We start from the raw sequence: 23,999 nt of genomic DNA, 5'->3' as shown, positions 1-23,999 counted from the left end.
AGGTGGAAGGACTAGCTAATAGTATGATGGTGGGAGTGGGGAGAAGATTATACCGGAATGTACCTGGTTTAGAAACAAGACAAAGTGAGACTCAAGAGCTAGGGATGTTTTGTGATAAAAATTGTGTGCCACAGGAAAGGGTCTAGGCAGAAGTGAGGAAAGATACAAGGCAAGAACTGAAGCTGAAGTTGGCTTTAGATAGTGAAGTGCCAAAAGAAAGAGTTAGATTAGGCTTTGGAGGTGGGGCTGAGTTCAGGATTGTTTAAGAGATAGAGCTTTGGTAGAGATAGTAAAGTAAGAACAGAAGCCAGGGGAGGAGAAACTGAAGGGAGGATGGTAAGAACTTTCACTTCTGCACGGACTGAAAATTAATCCAGGTTTTATGGGATCAAAGATTCATTTGCCTTATAATAAGTGTGTGGCTGGAAGAATGTCTGTGTTCTTTTTTCAGACAGTAACACCAATTTAAGTGATTACAAGTTGCATTACACTGCTGCTGTTACTGCACATCAGCAAAAGTGTGTGAATGACTTGGAATGAGTAGATACATGTATTACACTGTAGGATTCCTTATTTTTATAGGAAAAAAAGAAAACCAACCCACCCAACTTTGTGAAGATTTCTGTGTTTGCACTTACTGTGGAATGCTAGAATCAAACACATTATTGTAACTTTATTTTTTTTTTATTATATGATTTATATTATCATATTATTATATGATTTAACCACACTGATCTTTTTTCCATGGAAAATTCCCAGGCGTCAGGCTTTTTTGTAACCCAGGCTCTTTTCTATAAGCCCTTTGCATCTTCCATTTTTTATGGAAGTTGTACAGTGAACAAATTGGGGAATTGCAGAAAGTGAAAACACCTCTTTCAAATTCCAGAAAATAAATGTTTTATTACATATAACAATATATATTTAAAGATACATAAAAGGAGAAATAAAAGTTTCAACTGTTATAAGGTATCAACTACAGTTTTAATTTAGTGGCTACATTGGGTTGTTTATTCCACTGGCAAGAAGACTCTGGAATGGTTCAAACCCAAAATTGACAAGATGACTGATACATACAATATAAGGGTTGTGAGTGCATAAGAGAAACTTCCTAGCAGATAAGAAAATGTATTAAAATTGCATCTATCAATATTTCAAATTCTGGTATGAGATTGACTTTTTTTGGTATTTTACCACCTGATTATGATGTTGTATTTTCTGAACTGAAACAAGACACTAAATCCCTGTTACACTCAGTGGGCAAAATGGAAAATAAAGAGTAGTTCTACACTGCAATATCAGACTGGAGTCAGTCTCTTAATTCAGAAAGTATTTTGGGTTAGTGGTTACAGTTTGAAGACATATGGTGTATTTACTGTAAGCTCTTTATTTCTCACTCAGCTGGAATGTGCTTTTTTCTCAATAAGATCTGTTACTGTTAGATATAATTTCTGTAATTTTAAAACCTGTGAGTCAGCTGCACAGAGTTTCTTGTGAGATGAGCTGATGAACATTCTTCTGTGATACCTCTGATGATTCCAAACCTAAAGTGCAGAGATGGTGACATCTTACATGTTTTCATTCTGGAGACTTACAGGTTTGTGTAAATAGGCATTGAAGGCTATTAGAAAGATAAAAAAAAAAAATAGTTTTCTGTAGTTATCCACACATATACTTAATAATCTTCCCTTCAGTTGTCTTTTGCTCTGTTAAAAACTCAACAATTGTTAGCAAGTTAGTAGACCTGATTTTAATGTCATTCATGCTGACTGAAACTCCTTCATATTTTCCATGTATTCTGTTAAGTCTGGCTCTAGCCAGCTGTCATGCCTTATCTTAGACTACAAACATTTTATGGGGGAAGATTAAGATAGTGAATGTTTTTGGAGGAAGATTATCTTCTCTGGTGTTGTTTGCTATAGCAAAGTCAGATCCTATTTTAGGAAGGTGCTAAATGCTCTACAAATGCTAAATAATGCTGATAAATGGATCTATGACAATTAAAAAATGTGATCTCTTAGAAATATAGCTAAAGTATAGTGAAAGAATGAATTAAAGTTTCTGTAGTATTTCCTTCTTAGCTTTCTCTTTTGGTGTCATCTCTATGACTATTATTTTCTAGTTTGTTATTATATTCTTAATACTGGGCTGGTAAATCAGGGACCAAGGAATTACTCCTACCCTAAGAAGTTTAATTTCATGTATGCGTAAGTATGCAGCAGTGGGTGGATCTTCAAGTAGGTTTGCTTTGGAAAAACGCCTTGCTTTATAATATAATTTTTTTTTGTGTTGAATTTGAGATTTACTGCAATCATACAGTCTTTCTAAAATACCGTTTTACCTCAATGTGGAGCTTTCCTTGGTTCTTCAGGTAGAATTCATTGGAGTGAGTGCAAGATTTGATGAACTAGCTCCCTCAGTTCTAGAAGGTTGTTCCTTATTGCAACATTGCACTGAGTATCAGATCTAATTCTTGTTTAATTTTAACTGCTTGTTTGATTTTAAATCTTGTTTAATTGTAACTGCTGCTTTAAACAAATTCTGAATTATAGTGCACTTTAGTAACAATTTAAGAGTACCTGATTGTGAGGCTGGAACTTGGCCCTCCAAACTGAAAAAGTATTGTCGCATCTGACAGTTCTGTAAAACATGAATATTTTTTAATTTTAGGCCTTACAAGTCTTTGATTAGATTAGAGGATCATAATACAGAGAAACTCTTTTTTTAATGGAATGATTTAGAGATATCCTATAAGTACTACTTCTATAAAGGAATAATTCTTCGTTTTCATTTTATGGCTGGGATTCTATGACAGAAGGACAACCGTAGGGCTTTGTGAAAGGAAACTGTGTTCATTCTACTTTAATTACAGGCATTCTTCCCTCCCACTCCTTTAGTTTGTGTGGTTATTATGGGTTTATTTCTATGTTTTTTTTCCGTAGCATTCTCTTTCCTGACTGTGCTGGTACTCACAATTGTAGAGCTGAGCTTTCAGTTTACTCTGAAACAGTTTAACATACAATTAAACTGATTCTTGAATTTATAATTGGCCCTTTCTCTATGTTTGCAGCTGTACTCTTTTGTGCAATATCATGAGTGAAAATAATAATCTTACTCTTTTGAGACATCTTGTTAGTCTTCGGTTTTCCCTTTTCCATGGTCAGAAATGTGAATGTTCTCTTTCATTTTGTAACTGACAGTACCCAAACATGAGTTGCATTGTGTGAAAAGAGATGATGTGGACTTAACACAGTTCCAGTACAAATTAAAATACAACTGTAAAAAAGCAGGAAAATAACCAGAAAGGTAATTTAATATTGGCCTCCATAACAAACCTGGAAGCAGAATGAAATTTATTCAAAGCTACCTTTAATCTGGTTATTCATATTTTTATCTGTAATATCTATATGTTTTTAAGATAAAAATATTTGTACATAATAGTGGCATTGTGGTTTCTTCTGTGCCATGGTATTAAGATAAGAATGGAGTAATCTGAATGTCCATTTCACAAAATACACTATTTGTGTTATTTTTTTCTGCTGTTCTACATGTGTGAAAATAAACCCCTAATATTAAGTGCACTGTCTGCATATGCTAATAGTGCCAAATGCATTAGTATGCATTTTGTGGGAGGGCAGAGACTTAAAAATACCAAAATGAATCTGCAGTAATAATTAGAAGAAAATAATAGTTTTGCTGTGTACTTAACACACTTGATTATAATAGAACGCTTTGAATTAATGCAACACACTTGGACATTTTTTGACAGTAATAACTGTGGTGTATCTTATCACATAATTAACTTCCACAAACCAGCTAAGAAGTCTATTGAGGAGTAGTAACAAAATCACAGTAACTTATTTGTTTGGATTCTGTAGCCTAAAGAAAAAACAGACTGCTTATTAAAGCTTCAAAAACAGATTTCCCTCCATCATTCTTTACCCTTTATTAGCCTTATTTCAATGAAATTTTTCTTAATTTTTATCAAGATTACTGGGAGGCAAATCAGACCCTCAGACCTACAAGATTTGTGTCATTGGTTAATAGAAACTAATGCCCAGTGCCAGGGTAGGATGGATACTCACAAACATCTTGAAACCCAGAGGCATGATGAGGTGTTACAAAGTATTACACTCAGTACAGATGGAGATTTCTTATATAAGGACACACAGATGCATACTTGGAATCAGTTCACAGGGAATACTCTCACTACAGGCCATGAGAATTTCCACTTCAGTGCAATTTTTTTTATGCTCTAGGATCAGACCTACATTTACTGACTTCATAAAAACGTAATGATACATTTCCTTTCATTGCTGAAAACGAGCTCTGACCTCTCTCCTGTATCGTACTGTCCAAAAAAGCTGAACTCAGTAAACAATGCTGATATTTGACATTTTTATACCTCTTTTTTCTTCTCATAATGATTTCATTGTGAATATACATCTAGAAATTAATTATAAATTGAGAGTAATAAAGACTAATTAAGCCACTAAAACTAATTAAATGAGTAGGAAGATTAGCATGAATAGGTATCTTTTTTCTACTTACTGAAATGCACATAGTTCTGGAAAAAAAAAGAAATGCTATGCTCTTAGTTGCTGAGCAAAACCAATATACAGTGTCAAATTTCAGTAAGTTAAGTGTTGAAGCAGCTTCTTATAACAAACTTTATCTTTTTTGACTTTTTATCTACAAGACTCAAGCACAATATTAATCCATTCATGTAAAAAGCTGGGTCAGAGCAACCCCAGGCACAGCTACAGGTTGGGCAGAGAAGAGATTCAGAGCAGCCCTGCGCAGAAGGACTTGGGGGTGTTGGCTGATTAGAAACTTATCCTGAGCCGTCTTCAGTGTGTGCTCGCAGGCCAGAAAGCCAACCATATCCTGGGCTGCATCAAAAGGAGCCTGACCAGCAGGTTGAAGGAGGTGATCCTGCCCCTCTACTCTGCTCTTGTGAGACCTCACCTGGAGTTTTGTGTGCAGTTCTGGTGTCCTCAACATAAAAAGGACATGGAACTGTTGGAAAAAGTCCAGAGGAGGGCCACGAGGATGATCAGGGGACTGGAGCACCTCCCGTATGAAGACAGGCTGAGAAAGTTGGGGCTGTTGAGCCTGGAGAAGAGAAGGCTGCATGGAGACCTCATAGCAGCTTTCCAGTATCTGAAAGGGGGCTATAAGGATGCTGGAGAGGGACTCTTCATTAGGGACTGTAGTGATAAGACAAGGCGTAATGGGTTGAAACTTATACAGGGGAAGTTTAGGTTAGAATAAGAAAGAAGTTCTTTACTGTAAGGGTGGTGTGCCAGTGGAATGAGTTGCCCAAAGAAATGGGGAATGCTCCATCCCTGGCAGTGTTCAAGGTCAGGCTGGGCAGAGCTTTGGGTGACATGGTTTAGTGTGAGGTGTCCCTGCCCGTGGCAGGGTGGTTAGAGCTAGATGATGTTAAGGTCCTTTCCAACTGTAACTGTTCTATGATTCTATGGTTCTATGAATTTTTAAACTGTTCTTCATTGTTCATTCACATGAAACCATGCGCACCTACATTACTTTCATTGCCTTTTTATTTCTTTCATAAAAGAGGTTAATTTAGTCAGTCCTGAAAGGTCACAGTGAAGCAGTAAGTAGAGAAGAGCATGAATATTTTCAAGTGACAGTGGTGCAGACAACTGGCTCTGGCTCCACAGTGTAAGATCCATATTTATTCCATTTGCAGTGCTTGGCAATCAAAATTATTTGGTCATAGCCATCCCACCTTCTAACAGTGAGATGCTTTAGTCATTGTACTGATTTCATACTCCTTTGCTGTGCTGCAGAGGAATCACCTGTTAAAAAGATAAGAAAGAAACTGAGGGTATGGTGGAAGAATTCACTGGAACATGATCAGAAAGCTTAGGAAATAAGCCCTGACTTCATCAGATGTGGGAGAAGAGGGGAAGCTCAAGATGAGAATCAGATAAAGAATTCAGCTCCACATAGCATAAAGAGAAAATATGCTGGTAGATTGTGAGAGAAATTTTACATTCAGGTGCTAGAGGAAATTTGAACTTGGGGGTTGCCAACATGGAAGGGAAGATATACACACATATAGAAAATCTTGTTTTGATAGTGACAAGACAGAAATGTCTTTGTAATGGATTGCAGAATCAAGTCAGTTCTGTGTGTGTAATGTAGTATGGATTGGTATGTTTTTTTTGTGAGAAATGATAAGGAAGGTGAAAAGCTTGGCATATCAATACTTTTGTCAGTTCTGACATTGCTGGTCTTAATTGTATATAGATGTGCTCTGGCTACCTTTACCACTGGACAGGCAGGGTAGCCTCATTGCTTGTGCTAGTCCCCATCCCTCTGCAAGGTCCATGTAGTTACTTTGGTACCTGTTTGGGGGACCTGTAGCTAACGGATAATTGTGCTGCCTTACCTAAATTAAAACTGACTGGGACATGCGTATGTGACTATAATTACAGGAGTGACTGCAGTATGGGTAAACTCAAAGGTGAGGGATGCCTTTAACACTATCTGTAGTGTTGGTATTTTTTTTTATGTGCTATAAATATGCACACACATAGGTTAGCCTTAGGTACTTAGAAACAAAAGCATTCTTTAGTTTGTCATGGTAAGTCTTAAAGTTAGGCATTAAAAGTTTGTTTTATTTTGTTTTACTGGCTTGTAATTTATAACATTATTCTCAAATTATGATAATTTACTTGAAATAAAAGCAGTTAATTAATTATGAAGAATGTTTAATTTTAAAATTAAGCTACCTCAGATTCCATTTTTCCTATGTTTCCTTCAGATGTTGCATTTATAATATAAAATAATTTTAGAACAAATTAGTCCTCTATACACTATATAAATTTCTTCATTCTTAGCATCTGCGTATATCTGTGTACTGCTTTTGTCTATAGGAAGGGACAGTTGCAAGCACCCTAGTACTCTTGTCCTAGTAAAGGGGCAACAGCAGAGAGGCAAGTACATCCAGTAAGGTTTTAGAGCTTTCAGAGGAAAACACAGGGTTAGTTCATAATGTTTCTAACTTCTGATGCCAAGTAGAATGTCACAGGTTGGAGTTCCTTGACCAACACAGACTCCTGTGTCAGGAAGAGTGAGAGCTACACTGCTTTTAACTCTGCCCACCAGATGCATTCCTGTATACCAGTGTCAAGCAAATTAAATAAGTACAGCAAAAGATGCATCATATCTACTGATCTTACACCACAGTCTGATACAGGTCAACATGTACATATGAACATACCCTACTATTGTCTATTGAGGAGGAAAAAAGCACACAAAAAATTTAAACCTTGTATCTTCATCATCAACTTTGTTGCTGGGGTTAAGGACAAACACATTTAAAAAAATGTATCTGGTACTCCCCTGAACTTTTCTTTGCTTTTTTCTATTTTTATCAGTAATAATATTTGTATTGATTTCTCCCCAATTCCGTTTTGCTTTGGTACCCTTATATTGCATTATATTATTACAGGGAAGAGCACTTTAATGAAAACAAAAATTTCAAAGACTTTATTTTTTTCTGGAGATTTTTGAAAGCTGTCTACTTTTAGAAAGAGGTCTGGTATTAGAAATGAAATCCTCAAAGTATAACTTTTAAATATTTATTTCTAATGCTAATTAGAGATTTCTAACTCTAATTAGAATTTTTTACAGTTGTGTGTGGCTGCTTTTGACACAGTGACATGCGAGATTACTGAAACTCCAGACACTGCTTTTCTAAAGGCGTTCAGTGAAGAAACAATGCACATAGTAATTGATTCTTGAGATTTAGGAGCAATACAGTAATTCAAGAGGTTTTACTATTATTCCGTACAGTGCATTGCATGTTCAGGAACAAGAAGAGTAAATTACAACTTTCCTGACAGCCCTTGGGATCAAGCAACTTTTATACATAATAAAGTTAAAGCTCTCAAAAGTTAATAAACCTACATGACTGACTGGCTATATATTAATATGTAAAGATCTTATTTGTGCTTAAATCTTTACTTAAATAGACCTCAAATTCATCTGGATTTGGCTGATCCTTCTGCATTGCTTGGCCAGCGGTTTCTGCTTCTCTTTTAATTTTCAACAATTTTTCATGAAATGAGCCATGTTTTAAACTTGCCTCTTATTCCTGCCTTTCCACAAACCTATTCCTTTTGTGTTTGGATATTTAAGGTCAGCTATTGTGTGTTCTTTTTGGTGACCTGCTATATTCTTTATATACCCAGCTTCAGTAGTCTTTCTTTTCAGTAGTCATTTTTGTTAATAATTTCAGTTTTGTGGTGAGAAATTAATTTCTGGTCATCATCTTACATCCAGAAAGAAAAATCAGAGATTTTGCCCTATTTTTGTATGATTCCCATGAGCGCATTTTAGCTTTGATGATACAGTGCAATAACTGATAGCTAGACATTTTCTACATTTTGAATATGCCATTGGGATTCAGACATATAGAAATGTAAGTTTATAGACAGCAGACCCAGGTTCTCAATTCTCTTCAGGAAACAGCCATTGTAAAGTGTATTTTTAAGAGGTTGCTGAAGCCTTTTATATGAAACAGAGTCTTCCTGAAGTTCTGATATCTGAACAGGCCTGTCAATTCAATGTGAACATACCTGCACATATGTAGTGTTTTATAAATTTAGTGAATACTATAATTAACATTGTTAATTACATTAAGATTATATTTACATTATATTAATGTAGCAATGTTATATTAACATTGACATTAAAATATTCTATTATATTATTTAAATGGACACACACAATTATACACCTTTGAAGTTGAATTATGATGCAAGGCAATATATTTTGCAGAAATAATTTATTATAATTTCATAGAAGATAACCACTTTTAGTACATACTTCTTAGTGTCAAAATGAGCAGTTCTTATTCAGTACCCTCGTGCAATATAAGCTGATTTCCTTAGAGAAAAGACTGTTAATTAAACCAACATTTCTCAATACTGATATGCAGAGGACTGCAATTTTCAAAGACTAATGACTTTGCCAAACAGCTATCAGTTTTCACTGACACTAAAGATGTGGATGTAGCTTGTTTGATTGTATGTTTTTCTTTCCTTCACCCTGATAGAAGTGTCATCCTTGTTTTTAGGAGATAGGTCTTAAACTGGAACATTTTTCAGCCGTCTTGTTCAGTGCATGAGCACAAATCTCTACAAAAAATTTGTAAACACAGTGACAATAACCACAATAATACTCTTCCCTCTGTTTTGTGACATACGTAAGTAGCATAATCCTGGAAGTAAGGAAATTGAGACATTGAGGTTAAGTAATTTGCCTGAAGCTAAACAGCAATCAATTATCAGAGGTGGGATTAGAATTACGAAATTTTGGCTGTCAGCCTTCTCTTCTGACCAGTAGCCAACTGTCACTTTCAGTGCCTTTGGCTACCGATACTACTTTTTTTTTTTTTTTTTTTACTGTAAATGTATCTGTATTTAATGTATTTCATGGAAATGTATTTACAGGAAAATGTATTTGCCTGTAAAAGAAAAAATGGAGAGTGCAATCCTTATTGGTAGTTACATTTCAGTAATTTTGGGCTTTATGAGACCTTTTCCAACCTAGTTGATTCTATGATATTAAGATACTGTTATTTTTAAAGAGGGTCATGATTTTTGCTTTCCAGTTACGATGGAGGTTTCAGAGTGAAAACCTCTATGACAAAGCAAATGTAAATTAGTTGGTGGTTTGTTGTTTTGTTTTGTTGGGGTTTTTTTGTTTTTTTTTTGTGTGTGTTTTTTTTTTTTTTAGAAAGAAGGCTTCATTGAGCATTACAAAACTCTTAGAAGCTTGTCTGTCTAATCTTCTAAAATGCTAAGTAACTACAAACAGTGGATTGGATGAAATCACAGAATGCATTGCAAATACTTAGTGTCAAATCGCTAATTGAAAGATGTAGTTCAGTCCCTGCTAAGCTCTCCTCGTTGGTATTTCACTGGTACAGTCATGGTCCCAATTTGTGAGGGACCCTTCACTGTAAAAATATGACCACCCCACAGATCAGACATGAGGATAAAGCAAAATTGTGGTATTTTATGTGAATTCCTTCTAAGTGAGATGACCAAACAAAAGTGAGGCACTTCACAATCCGTATGTACCACATGAACAAAAGCCACTTGGCAGTAATTTTAACTTTGGCGCAGTAAATAACCTGTAGAAATGAAACAAAATAATTTCTGGCTTTCAGTTAAAAAGCTTTACATTTAATGGCAAAGAAAGCTCGGGACTGTTAGTTTAAGATTTCCTCTTATGGTGTGGTATCTGGACAAGCATGAGACTCTTATCCCTCTTCCACCCTGAATTTGTCGTTATATCCCTTTTAAAATTGCATGCCCTTAACCGAATGTTAGTTCCATGTAGTGTTATGATGTCTTGGTATGCCTTTTCTTAAAGAACAGATTTATGTTAAAAAACAAGAATGGAAGATATCATTGGTGAGATACAGATGAGCTAGAAGTAAGCTAGACATAGCACTGTGGGCTAGTTTATCTATTTAAGTGTATTTTTAACTGCTGAAAATTATATTAAAATTACTTAACTAACTTAAATAACCATGCAAGATTCTTATGAAGCAACTACAATGCTGCAGCAACATAGAACATATCAAATAATTGTACTCTTCAGTGATTTTAGGTAATAGATTGCAGAATGTATTTGTACAAAGTGCTGTCACATACCAGAATTAAAACAGAGATGGACTTGCAGTAATTAGAGGTTTACCTTTGTGTAGTGATGTGTTTCTTGTGGTTACATTTCTATTATTCAACTGAATTTTTGAGCTAGTTACAGTTGTGCTGGGCATATCTTTATATGGGGTTTTAGTTCTCATATGCTGGCATAACTTTATTGGAGAGGAGTTAGAGCAATACGGCTCCCGTTAGAAAGGTTCATAGAGTAGATGCAGTTTTAACTACAAACTGCACTTAAGGAGTACCAGTTTTTGTATATTGTCTGTGCATTCTCCTTATTGACAACAAAATGTGACTTGCAGTAGCTTGTAGTCACCAAAGGAGCTACACACACGGTAGGACACTTGTGTAGTACCAAAAATAAATGGTATAAAAAATACTACCAATGTAAATATAATCAGTACTTTTACATCTGCATAACCATATCGCAGAGCAGGCTACATGTACTGTGCTAACCATACTGTTATACTTTCAGTGATTTGTAGGCAAGAAACTGGGATGATACACTTGGGCCTTTAGTTACTTAATTTTTTTTAATATTTATAAACAGTTTTCTGACCTGGTTTGTGAGTGTCTGCTTATGCATCAGTAGTGTGTCATCTCACAGGCCACACTCATCTGTTTCTTAGTACAGCTGCAGCTGGGCTGCATTGCGTAGCTCTTATAACACTGCTGGTAAAAGGTGCATGTGTTCTCTCTACTTGGCTGGGTATCGCATTTATGTTTCATATAAATGATGTTTGTAGGTAGATGGTAAATGTTGTTACACAGCTAATAGGTTTTTATCAAGTTCTGGAAGAAAGTAGTTCTAGCCTAGTGAGGAAGAAAGAAAGATTTATGAATCTCTGCCAACTAGTATTGTTTTATTTTATAGCGAGCCTAATGATACAGTCTTTTAATTAACCAGTTTGGCTCAATAAATTATACATATGTCAAGTCATGCCATCTCTCAATGCTGGCTTACAAGAAGGAAGTCATCTTAAACCCTTTAATTCCCCAAACTGTTTATGTTCATATGTACCATAAGATTTGATTAGACACACCCACACATTTGTCCCAGGTAACAGCAATTTGCCCCTGAACAGTTCAGTAGTCTAACCCGGCAAAGAGGTATAAAACTATGTGTTTACAACCGGGACAGGACATGACTGTCCACAATGCTTCAAGAGAGAAGATGCAAACTGCCTTGTTCAGAAGCTGTCAGTTGTTATATTTGAGACAGCTTTAATGAATCTAACGGTCACCATTATACACCCAAGGAATGTACTGGGAATATTCTTTGTCTGTTGGGGTTAAGGCTGGGGGCTAGCATATAGCCAAGGGTTTGCTAAACCTCCTCACCTTATGTGGAAACAGAAGTAAAGAAGGAAAAGCTTTTGGTTTTGGTAACTGCAGTAGAAAGATCAAATAACTTCAAATTTGCTATCACCCATGTCCATATAAATGTGGATAACATGTATTTTGAGTTTTATAAATTTTTCTTGCCTTTACTTTTAGCTGACTTGAGCTAGGGGTGATTTTACAGCAAGTGGATAACATTAAGGCATTTCACCCATATGGGCATGTTGTACGAAAGACCAGATTCTTAGATCACCTTCACCCAACAGATTATAACAGAATGCTGTTCCCTCGCGATGCACTGGCCAGTTGGGGTATTGATAACAAAGCAGTTCTCCTCTAATGTTGGAAAAGAAAGACGATACTTAGATGAAAGTAAGTCATATTGTCTGTTCTCAGGCAGAATTTTGTTATTTTCTCTTCTTCTTGAGCAGGAGTTATGAGAATTTGTTTATATTGGTGCTTTATGAAGCATTAACACTGAACCATATTTAGTATGCAGAGTTTGATGGTTTCTTTTCTCTTTAAGTCAGTCATATTAGATAGATAGGTGATTTTGCTCTCACAGTCACTAATCAGCAATTTGCCCTGTCTATAAACAGCCAAGTACACATTTTATTGTGTTTAGATAAATAAAAAAAATGAATGGAAGCTTCATTCAGTAGTTAACAGTCCCCGATATTATTCTTCCTAGTACCTGTATTTTGAGGGGTTTAGTAAGACTGAAACACCAATAAAGGCCATCTCCGGTCATAAACCTGATCTCTCAGTTCTAACTATTCCTTCTTTTCTCTCAGACCAAACTACTCTGGAGAGAGATCAGCTTGCCTGGCATTTTACGATCCAGAGCTTCTACTTTGCACATTGAAAAGGAGTGTCAGCTCTCAGTTACCAAATAATTCATATACAGTCTGCAGATATTAAAATTTGAAAAAGAAGTAGAGATCTTTGAAGCAAAATTTCCTTTCATTAAATTAGTGACTATGACAAAGTTATGTAATGTTCCTAGGGGATGAAGTGGTGCAGTCACTAACCCTTTAGATTCAAGAGCCTTCATGCTTTTCATTTGCTGCTGGAAGAAGGCTTAGTACTGGATTAACTAGCAAGTTCCCTTTTCTGACTCAGGTAGATGAAGCTCCACCCATATTTTACATATACTGTGTGTGATAAATATTCTGTATGAACACAAGCTTATATCTATTGTGTTTTATATTGTGCATTTGACCACATAACTTAAAGGTATATGCCCAGGGGGGTTAAATTTACAGTGCTGGAATTCCTATACGAAGTGAAAAAAGAGAATTTGCGTCCTCCAGTGTATTTACTGCATAATAAGTACTTAATGCTATACCTACATCTTTCAGTGCTTAGGTTAATAAAGTACTAGAACCAGGCATCCTGAGTCTCTTTCCTTAAACTAGAATAAACTGGAATTCTTATGTACCAAACAACTGAAGTAACACTGGAGTAAATAAGGGGAGATTAGAAGCAAATGTATAAAACTGTTTAATTCTCTGTAGTGATATTTAAAAGAAGGTTACAGTTTGTGGTGAAGGCTGATGTGTAGCACTGGCAAGCAAAGCTGTGCAATCAGCTTGGGAGCTGAAGGCAAAAGGTGGGCGTTGGAGTAGGTCTGGCTTTGGGAGTGATCGGAGGAGGCTGGCTCCAGTGACCTGTCAGCCCTCGATTTCTGTTAGGCTCTGCACAATAGTGTTTTGCCAAGATAGTAATCAGTGGGTGGTCTGAGTTTTACTGTAAGTGTCCTAATAATTTTTCACAAACCCAAGTTAAACTATTATTGGGTTGCCTGCAATAGTTTTAGTAGAAAAAACACAGCAATATTCTTCAGCTTTGTCCTACTTATGCTATAAACATATTGGGATATAGTATAAAAGAAAAGATTTTCTCACAGGTTTTTCACACAACTTCTTCATATTTGTGGAAGCCTTTTTCTTTCACCCAGTTATTATAAACTCTAAATGAGTGTGAGAAACTGGGGGGGGGGGGGGGGGGGGGGAAGGGAAGGGCGTGTGTGATGTTAGCTGGCAAATAAATGTCTACTGCTGTCTGTGTTGGTTTGTATTCCTCCCATGTCCCTGGGGCTCAGATAATGTCTGTCTCTAAAAATGCATAGATAATCCACAATGAAATGAGCTGGTACCAAGTTTTGCACAGCCTAGAGGTACAAATTACGAATGTGCTGTTTAAACATTAGACCTTTCGGAAAATGTAACCTACCTATTCTACCTGTAAGGCCTTTCTTTTAAGTATGTCATCTGATTACATATTTCAGAGAAGAATAGTAAACAGACACTGCATGACAGAAAATTCAAAGCCATAAAGGTAGACTTGACTTCCAGTATTTTCCTTGAGATATCAAGAAGTGATAATCTTCCTTAGAGCAACTTATTAAACTTGTAGGGTGGGTTATGCACTAGCTGAATGAAGGCTGAGGAACTGGAGATGACTGCTAAATTGGGAAAAAAACACTACAACATTCCCCCCAGACCAGACTTTTTTGGCAATTATTTCTTCTTTCTTCGTTTTTAGATGAATACAAGTAGCAAAAGGAGGTTGGGAAAAAAACTTTTTAATTGTATTATAAAGATTTTATGAGCACTGGGGTAGGGGCTAGGTTTTTAAGAGGATGTTGTGCCACCTCTAAAGTGAAATAGCTTAGTTTCCTTCCCCCAGGATCTTGGGAAATCTGTGCTTGTACCTGAATGTAATTTTTGTGAACCAAATGTATCAAGGTCTTCAGCTGGAATCTGTGGGCATAGCTGGATTGCATTTGATAGTTTAGAGGTGAAAAGCTGGTAGTTTTCATTCACAGGATAATAAAACTATTAAATTGCTCTGAGTGTGCTGGCGTTTGAAGATTGTGTTGTTGGTATTCTTCCTGCTGAAAGATGTGGGGATGATAGAGTTTTAAGATGTTTACAGTGAGAAGCAGGAAAATTTCACTAGCTTGTGACTGACAGACAAGAGCCTTTATGAACATACCAGTTGGCAACTTTGGGATTTCTTTATGCAGATTTCATGAATACAAATCGTTTCTGTTCCTTACTGAAAGAAAAAGCTAATTAACTGTCTTACAGAGGCAATTTGCAGGTCCATGGTATATGCAAGTTAGAATTAAGGCAAAACAATTACTTACAACAGTGATCAGTCTAACTGATGTCACAAGTTATGATTAATGAGTAAATTGTCAATGAATTCTGTAAATGAGTGTGCTTTGAAAATTCTTTTTAATAAATAAATGAGCCCCAAAAGGTTTTATCTTAAATATTATGCCTGTATATGATAGCTTTTTTAGCATATTAGCTCCTAGAGGAACTGTGAAAAGAATAACAACTCATGCAAGTTTTAATGTATCCATACAGTATCAGGCTGAAATTACATGCACCATTTGGCTATTTGTGTGTTTTTACTAGTACAGAAGCCTTCACTATTACTGAATGTGAACCAGTTTATGGCCTGTTTACTTAGAATATATAGCAGTTCTCGTTAAGTCAGTAGGACACATTAAGTATTGCAAAGTGTGATGTGGAGTCCATAAAAAGTGGTGGGGTAGCTTTTTTTCTTTTTTGGGGAGGGGGAGTGTTGTTTGTTTGGGGTGTGGGGTTTTTTTGTTTGTTTTTGTGGTGGTGGTTTATTGTTTTTTTTTTTCACCCAGCCCATGTAGAAATTTTCTGAGTGTATAATTTGGCATGCGAAGAATGACTTTAGAATATATAATACAGAATGAGTCCAGTCACGTACCCGTCTCTAAACCACTAATATGTAGGGGCTGTACATTAAGAGACAATGATTCTTGCAATGGTGTGTGTGCACTATCTCAAAATGTAAGGGCACCTGCCAGACTACATTGTTCACTCTGTGCTCAACCTGCATTTCTGGTGGATGAAAAGGTTCCATGGGAACAGTTGTGACTGTATCATCTTCCAGCTTTTATTGCTACAAACCAAGTTTTTACAATGAAAAAGTTACTGTAATTTTTCAGCAGTCTCCTAAAACAGTGTATGTTAATTTGCAATTAAATGGGGCATTTCAAAGTAAGCACCATAACATGTCTTTGTTACTTTATTCACCCTTGCTATGCATACTGACAAAGGATATGATGGGATATGATTTTTTTAAATTTTTCTCCTGATTTCATAAAAAAATTTGTCTTTCAAGAATCTGATAAAAATAAACACAAATTGAATTACAGTATTTTAAGAACTTCCACACACCCCAAATACAGGGTCTAGAAAGAGAAATCCGTTAAGGTCTGCATTTTCTGTATATCATGTCTGTAGTAGGTAGGCATGCTGAACTTGCTGAGGACATCCCATTAGCTTTCCCTTTACCTTTAAAGAAGGTGACGTCTTGCACTCATGTTCATTGCTTAATTATAGGAGTATGTCCATAAAAATACATAAGAATAGCTCTCGGTAGCTGTGGAAAGAAGAGGGCTGAACTCCTGATTTAGAAAAAACATGTTGTCAGATGTTTTGAGTGCAGAGGAAAAGTATTACATGTTCTCAAAGCACAGCAGAGTATGGAACAGCAGAACTCAAACAGGTAATTCTGTAACATGATGACATGTGAATTAGTGAATTCCATTCACTGCTTCAAAATTATACTTGAACTTAAAAATGTAAAAGTGCAAAAGAGATGAGTTATGCTTGTGCAAATGTTCTAATCCAAGTGAATTATTTCAGTGCCATGTTATAAATATATTTTATGGATCCTCAATGTGCAAGAAAAGACAGCTTCTTTCTCGATAGTGGTAAACTATCTGTATTTAGAAGTTCCTGTACCCCTTGGGCAAGAGCTTGACAGCTCGTTGAAGCAGCAGCCTACATTCTGTGGCTTTAAACTCCTTAAACCAACAAATTATGTTTAAGGTGAACTAGCAATAAATTCCATTTTCCTTCATCAATTAGAGTGTAGTTTGCAGTAGTTCAGTAGCTGTCACTTGAGCTTCTCAGGAAGTCCCAGCAAGAAGTGCATAACAAGCACCAGAAGGTGGGAACCCTCAGCCCTTGGATGGCAAAGCTTGTCTCCGTAAGTCCAAGTTACTGAAATCTTCTGCTGTAATTTTTTTCCTTGACAAGGTATCAACATTCAATATTAGCACAAATATCTGAGTAGGCACTGGTAGATAAAGAAGCTGAAGCAAACAAAATTTCTATTGTTTGTATTTTGTAGCCAGTATTGCTGCAGTTTTGATGACGCTGACAAGAGAGTTCAGAAATATGAGATGCTGTTTTAACTGAATTTTACTTTTGTTATTTTAACTACACTTCTCTATTTTGTTTACAGCTTTATTGAAATGTGACCAGGTAGTTTCAGAAGTGCTGAAGGGCTGTGGTATCATAGTTCGCAACCTATTACTTCTGATTTTTTTTTTTTGGCAGATTTAATTGCACTGGAAGGTTCCCATATAGATTGTTGCTGTGCTTAATGAAGTGTGCTGAAGAGAGCTTTTGTTGGATTCTGCACTGCTGTTGTTAAGGGAGGTTGAAAGTAGTGGTCAGTTCTCAATCAAAATTGCCCTCATGTTAATAAGCACAACTACGTGTGCAGTGTAATTGTGTTTGCTATCAGACTGCCTAGCAGCTTAGGTCAGAATCAATGTCAAGAAACTGACAACATTAATTGTGGAGATAATTCGTGTCAAACCTTAATTAACAACCTTTATAAAGATAAAGGCAACAAATGCTACTTCTCAATTTTGGTTCTGCTCGGTTATAATTTCAAATACCCTTACACCAATGATGGTCACTTTGTATGTAATGAGATGAACATGTTGACTGAATAATGAAAAGATGGACTGCCTAATACCTATACTTTTCCATGGCTGGCTAGTTACTGTCACCATAGTCTCAGCATTTCTTGACCATAAGTGAGTTCATCCTCACAACACTTACTAAACACGCAGCCTTATTGTTCTTCTGCTAGAGCTGCTAAGCCTGAAGTGGAGAATTTAACTTGCTTGCCAAACTAAATTTAATTTTCTGAATTTAAAGATGAGCTGCTGAAAACAGGCACTGTATGCATTGAAATGTCTGAAGTGTACAGGACTACTGTAGGTTTCCTGTTTTGGGTAAAATTATACATTCTCTGATATCATATGATATCTAATGATAACTGTATTACTTTCAAGTTGAGGTACTGGAGAAGAGGTGTGGCAATGTTTCTTTACAGGAATCAGTTATGCCAGAGGAAAATTTGACCAGCCACATACCTTTGGGTTTTTTCAGCCAAGTTATGGTTTGAGTGAAACACATCATCACAGGTATCATAATGTGGTCTTTACATACAGACTTAAAACCTTGTTTTTCCTGAAATATGTCTACAGATAGTGAATTCCATCATTATGTAACAATTCTGCTTCGCTTTTGCTTCTGATACTTTGAAGGAAATATTTAGTTAATAAATAACAATTTTATTGTTGGACCAGCATAGATTCACATAGTACTGCAAAAATACTGTTCTTCTTCAGCTAGTTACCAAAGCCATATTAGGTATTCAGTCCTATTTCTGCACCTCTACTATGTACATAGAGCTCTGCAGAAGCTACTAAGCAATTTTCATGAAGAGTCATGGCGTTTATAGTTCTGTACCAGGTTTGGCCCAATCCAAGATGAAGAAGTGGTCAGAAAACTGGTTTTACCTTAACAGCAGTTTTGGAGAAAGTTTTTAGTTTCATATATATTTCTATTTGCATTATTGGATAAACAGCTTTTCAGTTTTCAGAGTGTTAGAGATGAAGGGAATTTTGTTAGTTTCTTTTGTGTTCAGTGGCAATGGGAATTTTTTATTTTATTTTTTTAAATTATTTATGTTATTTATTTTCCAGAGCTAATTTAACATAGTTCAGCATGATCTTTGCTTATCATTTATTCGTGCTTTTGTTTTGCTTGCTCTTTAAAAATCTGCAGTTCTCCTGGTCAAAGATAGTTAAGTGAAGTATCGCAGGAATGTATGCAGAGCATGGCTTTTAAATTGAGTCACTTTCCCTCCTTGACCATAGTAATGCATGGCAAAATTGGCAAATTTTCCAACACAGACCTGTCTTTAAGGAAGTATGTTACTTCAGTGACATTGAGCTTACCAGTTGGGCAGTCACCAAATGTCTGAGGGAGGCATAAATTTAGAGTTTAAAAGCAGCCTGTGATATACTACACATAGTTAATCTGCGCTGATGGACTTGCCCACGCAGTATTTTTCTTTCACTAGTTTAACACTGAATTCACAAAATGTCAAAAGGAATAAAAAGAGAATGGCTGCACATCATTTTTCACTTGATGGCACACAGTCACAACTTGTGCCACAGAATACCAGCATATTATGTTCAGTCCTGTCTCTTTACATATTGGAGTGCTGAGTTAATACATGCATAGAAAAGAATTCAGAGCTAGCAGTTTTGGTGAAACCCAGATGCTTTTCATCAGCCTACATTTCTGTCTTTTCCTTGGTCCAGGCTTAAAGTCTGTAACTTGGGAAGGGATTTTTAGTTTATTTCCTCTAAGTGTGTTTATTTACTGTGGTTTCAGCAGTTTTTGGTTTCAGAGAACATCTTTCTTAAGTTCCCCATGGCAGCAGTGGCACGCTCTTTTGTAGTGCTCGGATTTTCTGTTGCATTTGGGTTCAGGTAGATGTTCATTAGGCAAAATAGGCAGAGCAGATGGTTAAGGGACACTTGAGCATTCTGAAAAGTTGATAAACAGCAATGTTTTCCAATACCTCTAATAATAAAAATCATGCAGATTTTCAAGAACATTATTTTTACTGCATTTTTTGAAAACTATCTTTGTTAGCGGTAGGTTACACATTAGGGTAGGGTAAAAAAGACTTGTTTCATTTTGTAAACTTAGGACAATCTGCATAGTCAGCTGATCGGAGCTAGCCTAGCTAGAGCAACAGCCGGCACGCTTCAGCGACACGAAGATCAACGGAGATTAGGAAAATCAGAGGGGATAGCGCAGAGACATCGCGATTCCCGACATCTCCCGATCCCCGACAGCTCCCGATCCCCGACATCTCCCGATCCCCGAAGCCCCAGCAGCCCTTGCGAGAGAGAGGCTGACGTGGCGGGGGGCGTTCCCACGGTGACGGTGACCACCCCCCTGCCCCTTGTCTTGAAAAAGCCTTTGAGAGGGCGGCGGGTCGCTGCCCACCGGGCGCAGGGAGGAACAAGCAGGTAGTGTTGCTGGTGTCCCAGACTGCGCACCAATATGATTGCCTCCAGAAAGAGAGCTTGCAGTAAGGTGACTGCAGCAACTCAGAGACCCCGTCCCAGACCGTGGCTGTTCAGGTCTCTGGGTGCAGGGAGTGCCAGAGCCTGCTGCTGCCGGGGGAGGGAGGACAGCATTCCACCTGCGTGAGGTGTGAGCAGGTAGAAGATCTGCTTAGCCTGGTGGCAAGACTTAAGGAGGAGGTTGAGACGCTGAGGACCATCAGGGAGTGTGAAAGGGAGATCGATTGGTGGAGTAACTCCCTGGCGTGCCAGTCGGAACGGTTCCAGGGAGATACCCCCCAAAAGGGGAAGGACCCCCTGCCCTCTCACACAGAGGGGGATGGCCCGAGGCAACCCCTGCCCTGTAGCTGTTGCGCAGAGATAGGGGACCAAAAAGACGACGAGGGTTGGAAGCGAGTTCCAGTTCGACGTTGTGGGAAACCCTCCCCCCTTCCTGCCCTGCTTCCCCAGGTGTCCCTCTGTAATAGGTTCCAGGCCCTGGATCTTGAAGGAGAGGTAGGTGAGAATGTGGGGCAAGGCCAGCCCACAAGGCCACATAGGAAAAGGGAGTCGACTTTGCACCTCAAGACTGCCTCTGTTAAGAAAGAAAGAAGGGTCATTGTAGTAGGGGATTCCCTTCTGAAAGGAACAGAGGGCCTGATATGCAGAGTTGACCCTCATCATAGGGAAGTGTGTAGTCTGCCTGGAGCCCGGATCAGGGATATCACCAGGGCGCTCCCCAACTTGGTGCACCCAACAGACTACTACCCGCTGCTGGTCTTCCAGACAGGTGGGGAGGAAGCTGCTTCCCGCAGTCTGAGGGGGATGAAGAAAGACTACAGGGCCTTGGGGCGGATGGTGAAAGAGTCTGGGGCTGAAGTGATCTTCTCCTCTCTCCTTCCATCTTCCACTGATGTGGGAAGGAATGGGAAGATTCAGTTCATGAACAATTGGCTTCGAGACTGGTGCTACAGGCAGGGCTTTGGATTCTTTGATAACGGCTGGTTTTATAGGGCACCAGTCTGGACAATGACAAGTGAGAAAGGTTTGTCTCACAGAGGGAAAAGGATGCTGGGGCACGAATTAGCAGGGCTCATTTGGAGAGCTTTAAACTAGATTCGAAGGGGGATGGGGTTGTAGCTGGGCTTGCCCCAGTGGGGCAGCGCTCCAGAATTAATGAAGACTGGGAGGCATCCTACAATCCTAGGGTGAAATCGGTGTGCTCAGCTCGCTTCCTGGAATGTCCGTACACCAATGTGTGCAGCATGGGAAATAAGCAGGAGGAGTTGGAAACCTGTGTTAAGTCAGGAGACTATGATCTGGTGGCAATTACAGAGACGTGGTGGGACAGCTCACATGACTGGAATATAGTCATGGAGGGTTATGTCCTTTTCAGGAAAGACAGCCCAGCCAGGCGGGGTGGTGGGGTTGCTCTTTATATGCGGGAGGAACTACAATGCACCGAGTTCTGTCCAGGGACAGATGATGAGCGAGTTGAGAGTCTGTGGGTGAGAATTAAGGGGCAGGCTGGCAGGGGGGATACTGTTGTAGGTGTCTGTTACAGACCACCAGATCAGGGTGAGGAAGTTGACGAGGCCTTCTACAGGCAGCTGAGAGCGGCCTCACAGTCACAGGCTGTGGTTGTCGTGGGGGATTTTAACTTCCCTGATGTTTGCTGAAAGGACCACTCAGCAACCCAGCCGCAGTCCAGGAGGTTCCTCCAGTGTATGGATGATAACTTCCTCCTGCAAATGGTGGATGAGCCGACCAGGAGAGGAGCGCTGCTAGATCTCATCCTCACTAACAAGGAGGTTCTGGTTGAAGCAGTAAGGGTTGAGGGCTGCCTTGGTTGCAGCGACCACGAGATGGTGGAGTTCAGGATCTTGTGTGGAAGGACTAGTAGAGTAGCAAGTAGAATTTCAACCCTGGACTTTAGCAGGGCAAACTTTGGCCTTTTCAAGCAATTGCTAGGGGAAATCCCATGGGCAGGGCTGCTTGAAGGTAAAGGGGCCCAAGATAGTTGGTTGATATTCAAGGACTGCTTTTTCCGTGCTCAAGATTGGAGCATCCCGACACATAGGAAGTCAAGGAAGAGGGCCAAGAGACCTGCATGGCTAAATAGGGAATTGCTGGGTATGCTCAAGTGGAAGAGGAGAGTTTACAGGTCATGGAAGGAGGGGCTGGCCACTTGGGAGGAATATAAGGCTGCTGCTAGAGGATGTAGGAAGGCAGCTAGGAGGACTAAGGCATCCTTAGAATTAAACCTGGCAAGAAGGGTCAAGGACAGCAAAAAGAGCTTTTTCAAATACATGGCAGACAAAACTAACACCAGAGGCAATGTAGGCCCACTGATGAACGACATGGGTTCCCTGGTGACAGAAGATAAAGAGATGGCAGAGTTACTGAATGCCTTCTTTGTCTCTGTCTACTCTGCTGCGGGCAGTCCTGAAGAGCCCTGTACCCCTGAGACCTTAGATGAAGTCAGGTCGACGGAGCGGTTTGCCTTAGTCAATGAGGAATGGGTTAGAGACCAGTTGAGCAATCTGGACATCCATAAATCCATGGGTCCAGATGGGATGCACCCGCGGGTGCTGAGGGAACTGGCGGAAGTCATTGCTAGACCACTCTCCATCATCTTTACCAAGTCTTGGGAAACGGGAGAGGTGCCTGAGGACTGGAGGAAAGCAAATGTCACTCCAGTCTTCAAAAAGGGCAAGAAGGAGGACCCGGGTAACTATAGACCGGTCAGCCTCACCTCCATCCCTGGGAAAGTGATGGAACACCTTATCCTTGGTACCATCTTAAGGCATATCAAGGATAAGAAGGTTATGAGGGGCAGTGAACATGGCTTCACCAGGGGGAAATCATGCTTGACCAATCTCTTAGCCTTTTATGAGGAAATAACACGGTGGATGGATGATGGCAGAGCGGTGGATGTGGTCTACCTTGACCTCAGCAAAGCATTTGACACAGTCTCCCACAGCATCCTCACGGCTAAAATGAGGAAGTGTGGACTGGATGATCAGGTAGTGAGGTGGACTGTGAACTGGCTGAAGGAGAGAAGCCAGAGAGTTGTAGTCTATGGGGCAGAGTCTAGTTGGAGGCCTGTAACTAGTGGAGTGCCTCAAGGGTCAGTGCTGGGACCGGTATTATTTAATATATTCATCAATGATTTAGATGAGGGAATTGAGTGTACTATCAGCAAGTTTGCTGATGACACTAAGCTGGGAGGAGTGGCTGACACGCCAGAAGGCTGTGCTGCCATCCAGCGAGATCTGGACAGGCTGGAGAGTTGGGCAGGGAGTAACTTGATGAAATATAACAAGGGAAAGTGTAGAGTCCTGCATCTGGGCAGGAACAACCCCAGGTTCCAGTATAGGTTGGGGAACGACCTGTTAGAGAGCAGTGTAGGGGAGAGGGACCTGGGGGTCCTAGTGGACAACAGGATGACCATGAGCCAACACTGTGCCCTTGTGGCTAAGAAGGCCAATGGCATCCTGGGGTGTATTAGAAGGGGGGTGGTTAGTAGGTCGAGAGAGGTCCTCCTTCCCCTCTACTCTGCCCTGGTGAGACCGCATCTGGAATATTGTGTCCAGTTTTGGGCCCCTCAGTTCAAGAAGGACAGGGAGCTGCTGGAGAGAGTGCAGCGCAGGGCAACGAAGATGATTAGGGGAGTGGAACATCTCCCTTATGAGGAAAGACTGAGGGAGCTGGGTCTC

The 23,999-nt window shown here is 39.0% G+C and overlaps 1 protein-coding gene across 35 annotated transcripts in view; it reads left to right on the top strand.

Annotated features, from left to right (window-relative positions):
• The window catches only part of PTPRD (protein tyrosine phosphatase receptor type D), a 601,423-nt gene that overhangs the window by 348,366 nt on the left and 229,058 nt on the right, over positions 1-23,999 (top strand). The window lies entirely within an intron of this gene.

This window comes from Pezoporus flaviventris, unplaced genomic scaffold (assembly GCF_033815535.1).
Source record: "Pezoporus flaviventris isolate CSIRO_AGI_PZ_B2104156 unplaced genomic scaffold, CSIRO_AGI_Pfla_v1 ptg000150l, whole genome shotgun sequence".
Classification (NCBI taxonomy): Eukaryota; Metazoa; Chordata; class Aves; order Psittaciformes; family Psittacidae; genus Pezoporus; species Pezoporus flaviventris.
Note: the sequence above shows the minus strand (reverse complement) of the source record. Positions and strands in the feature narration are given on the sequence as shown.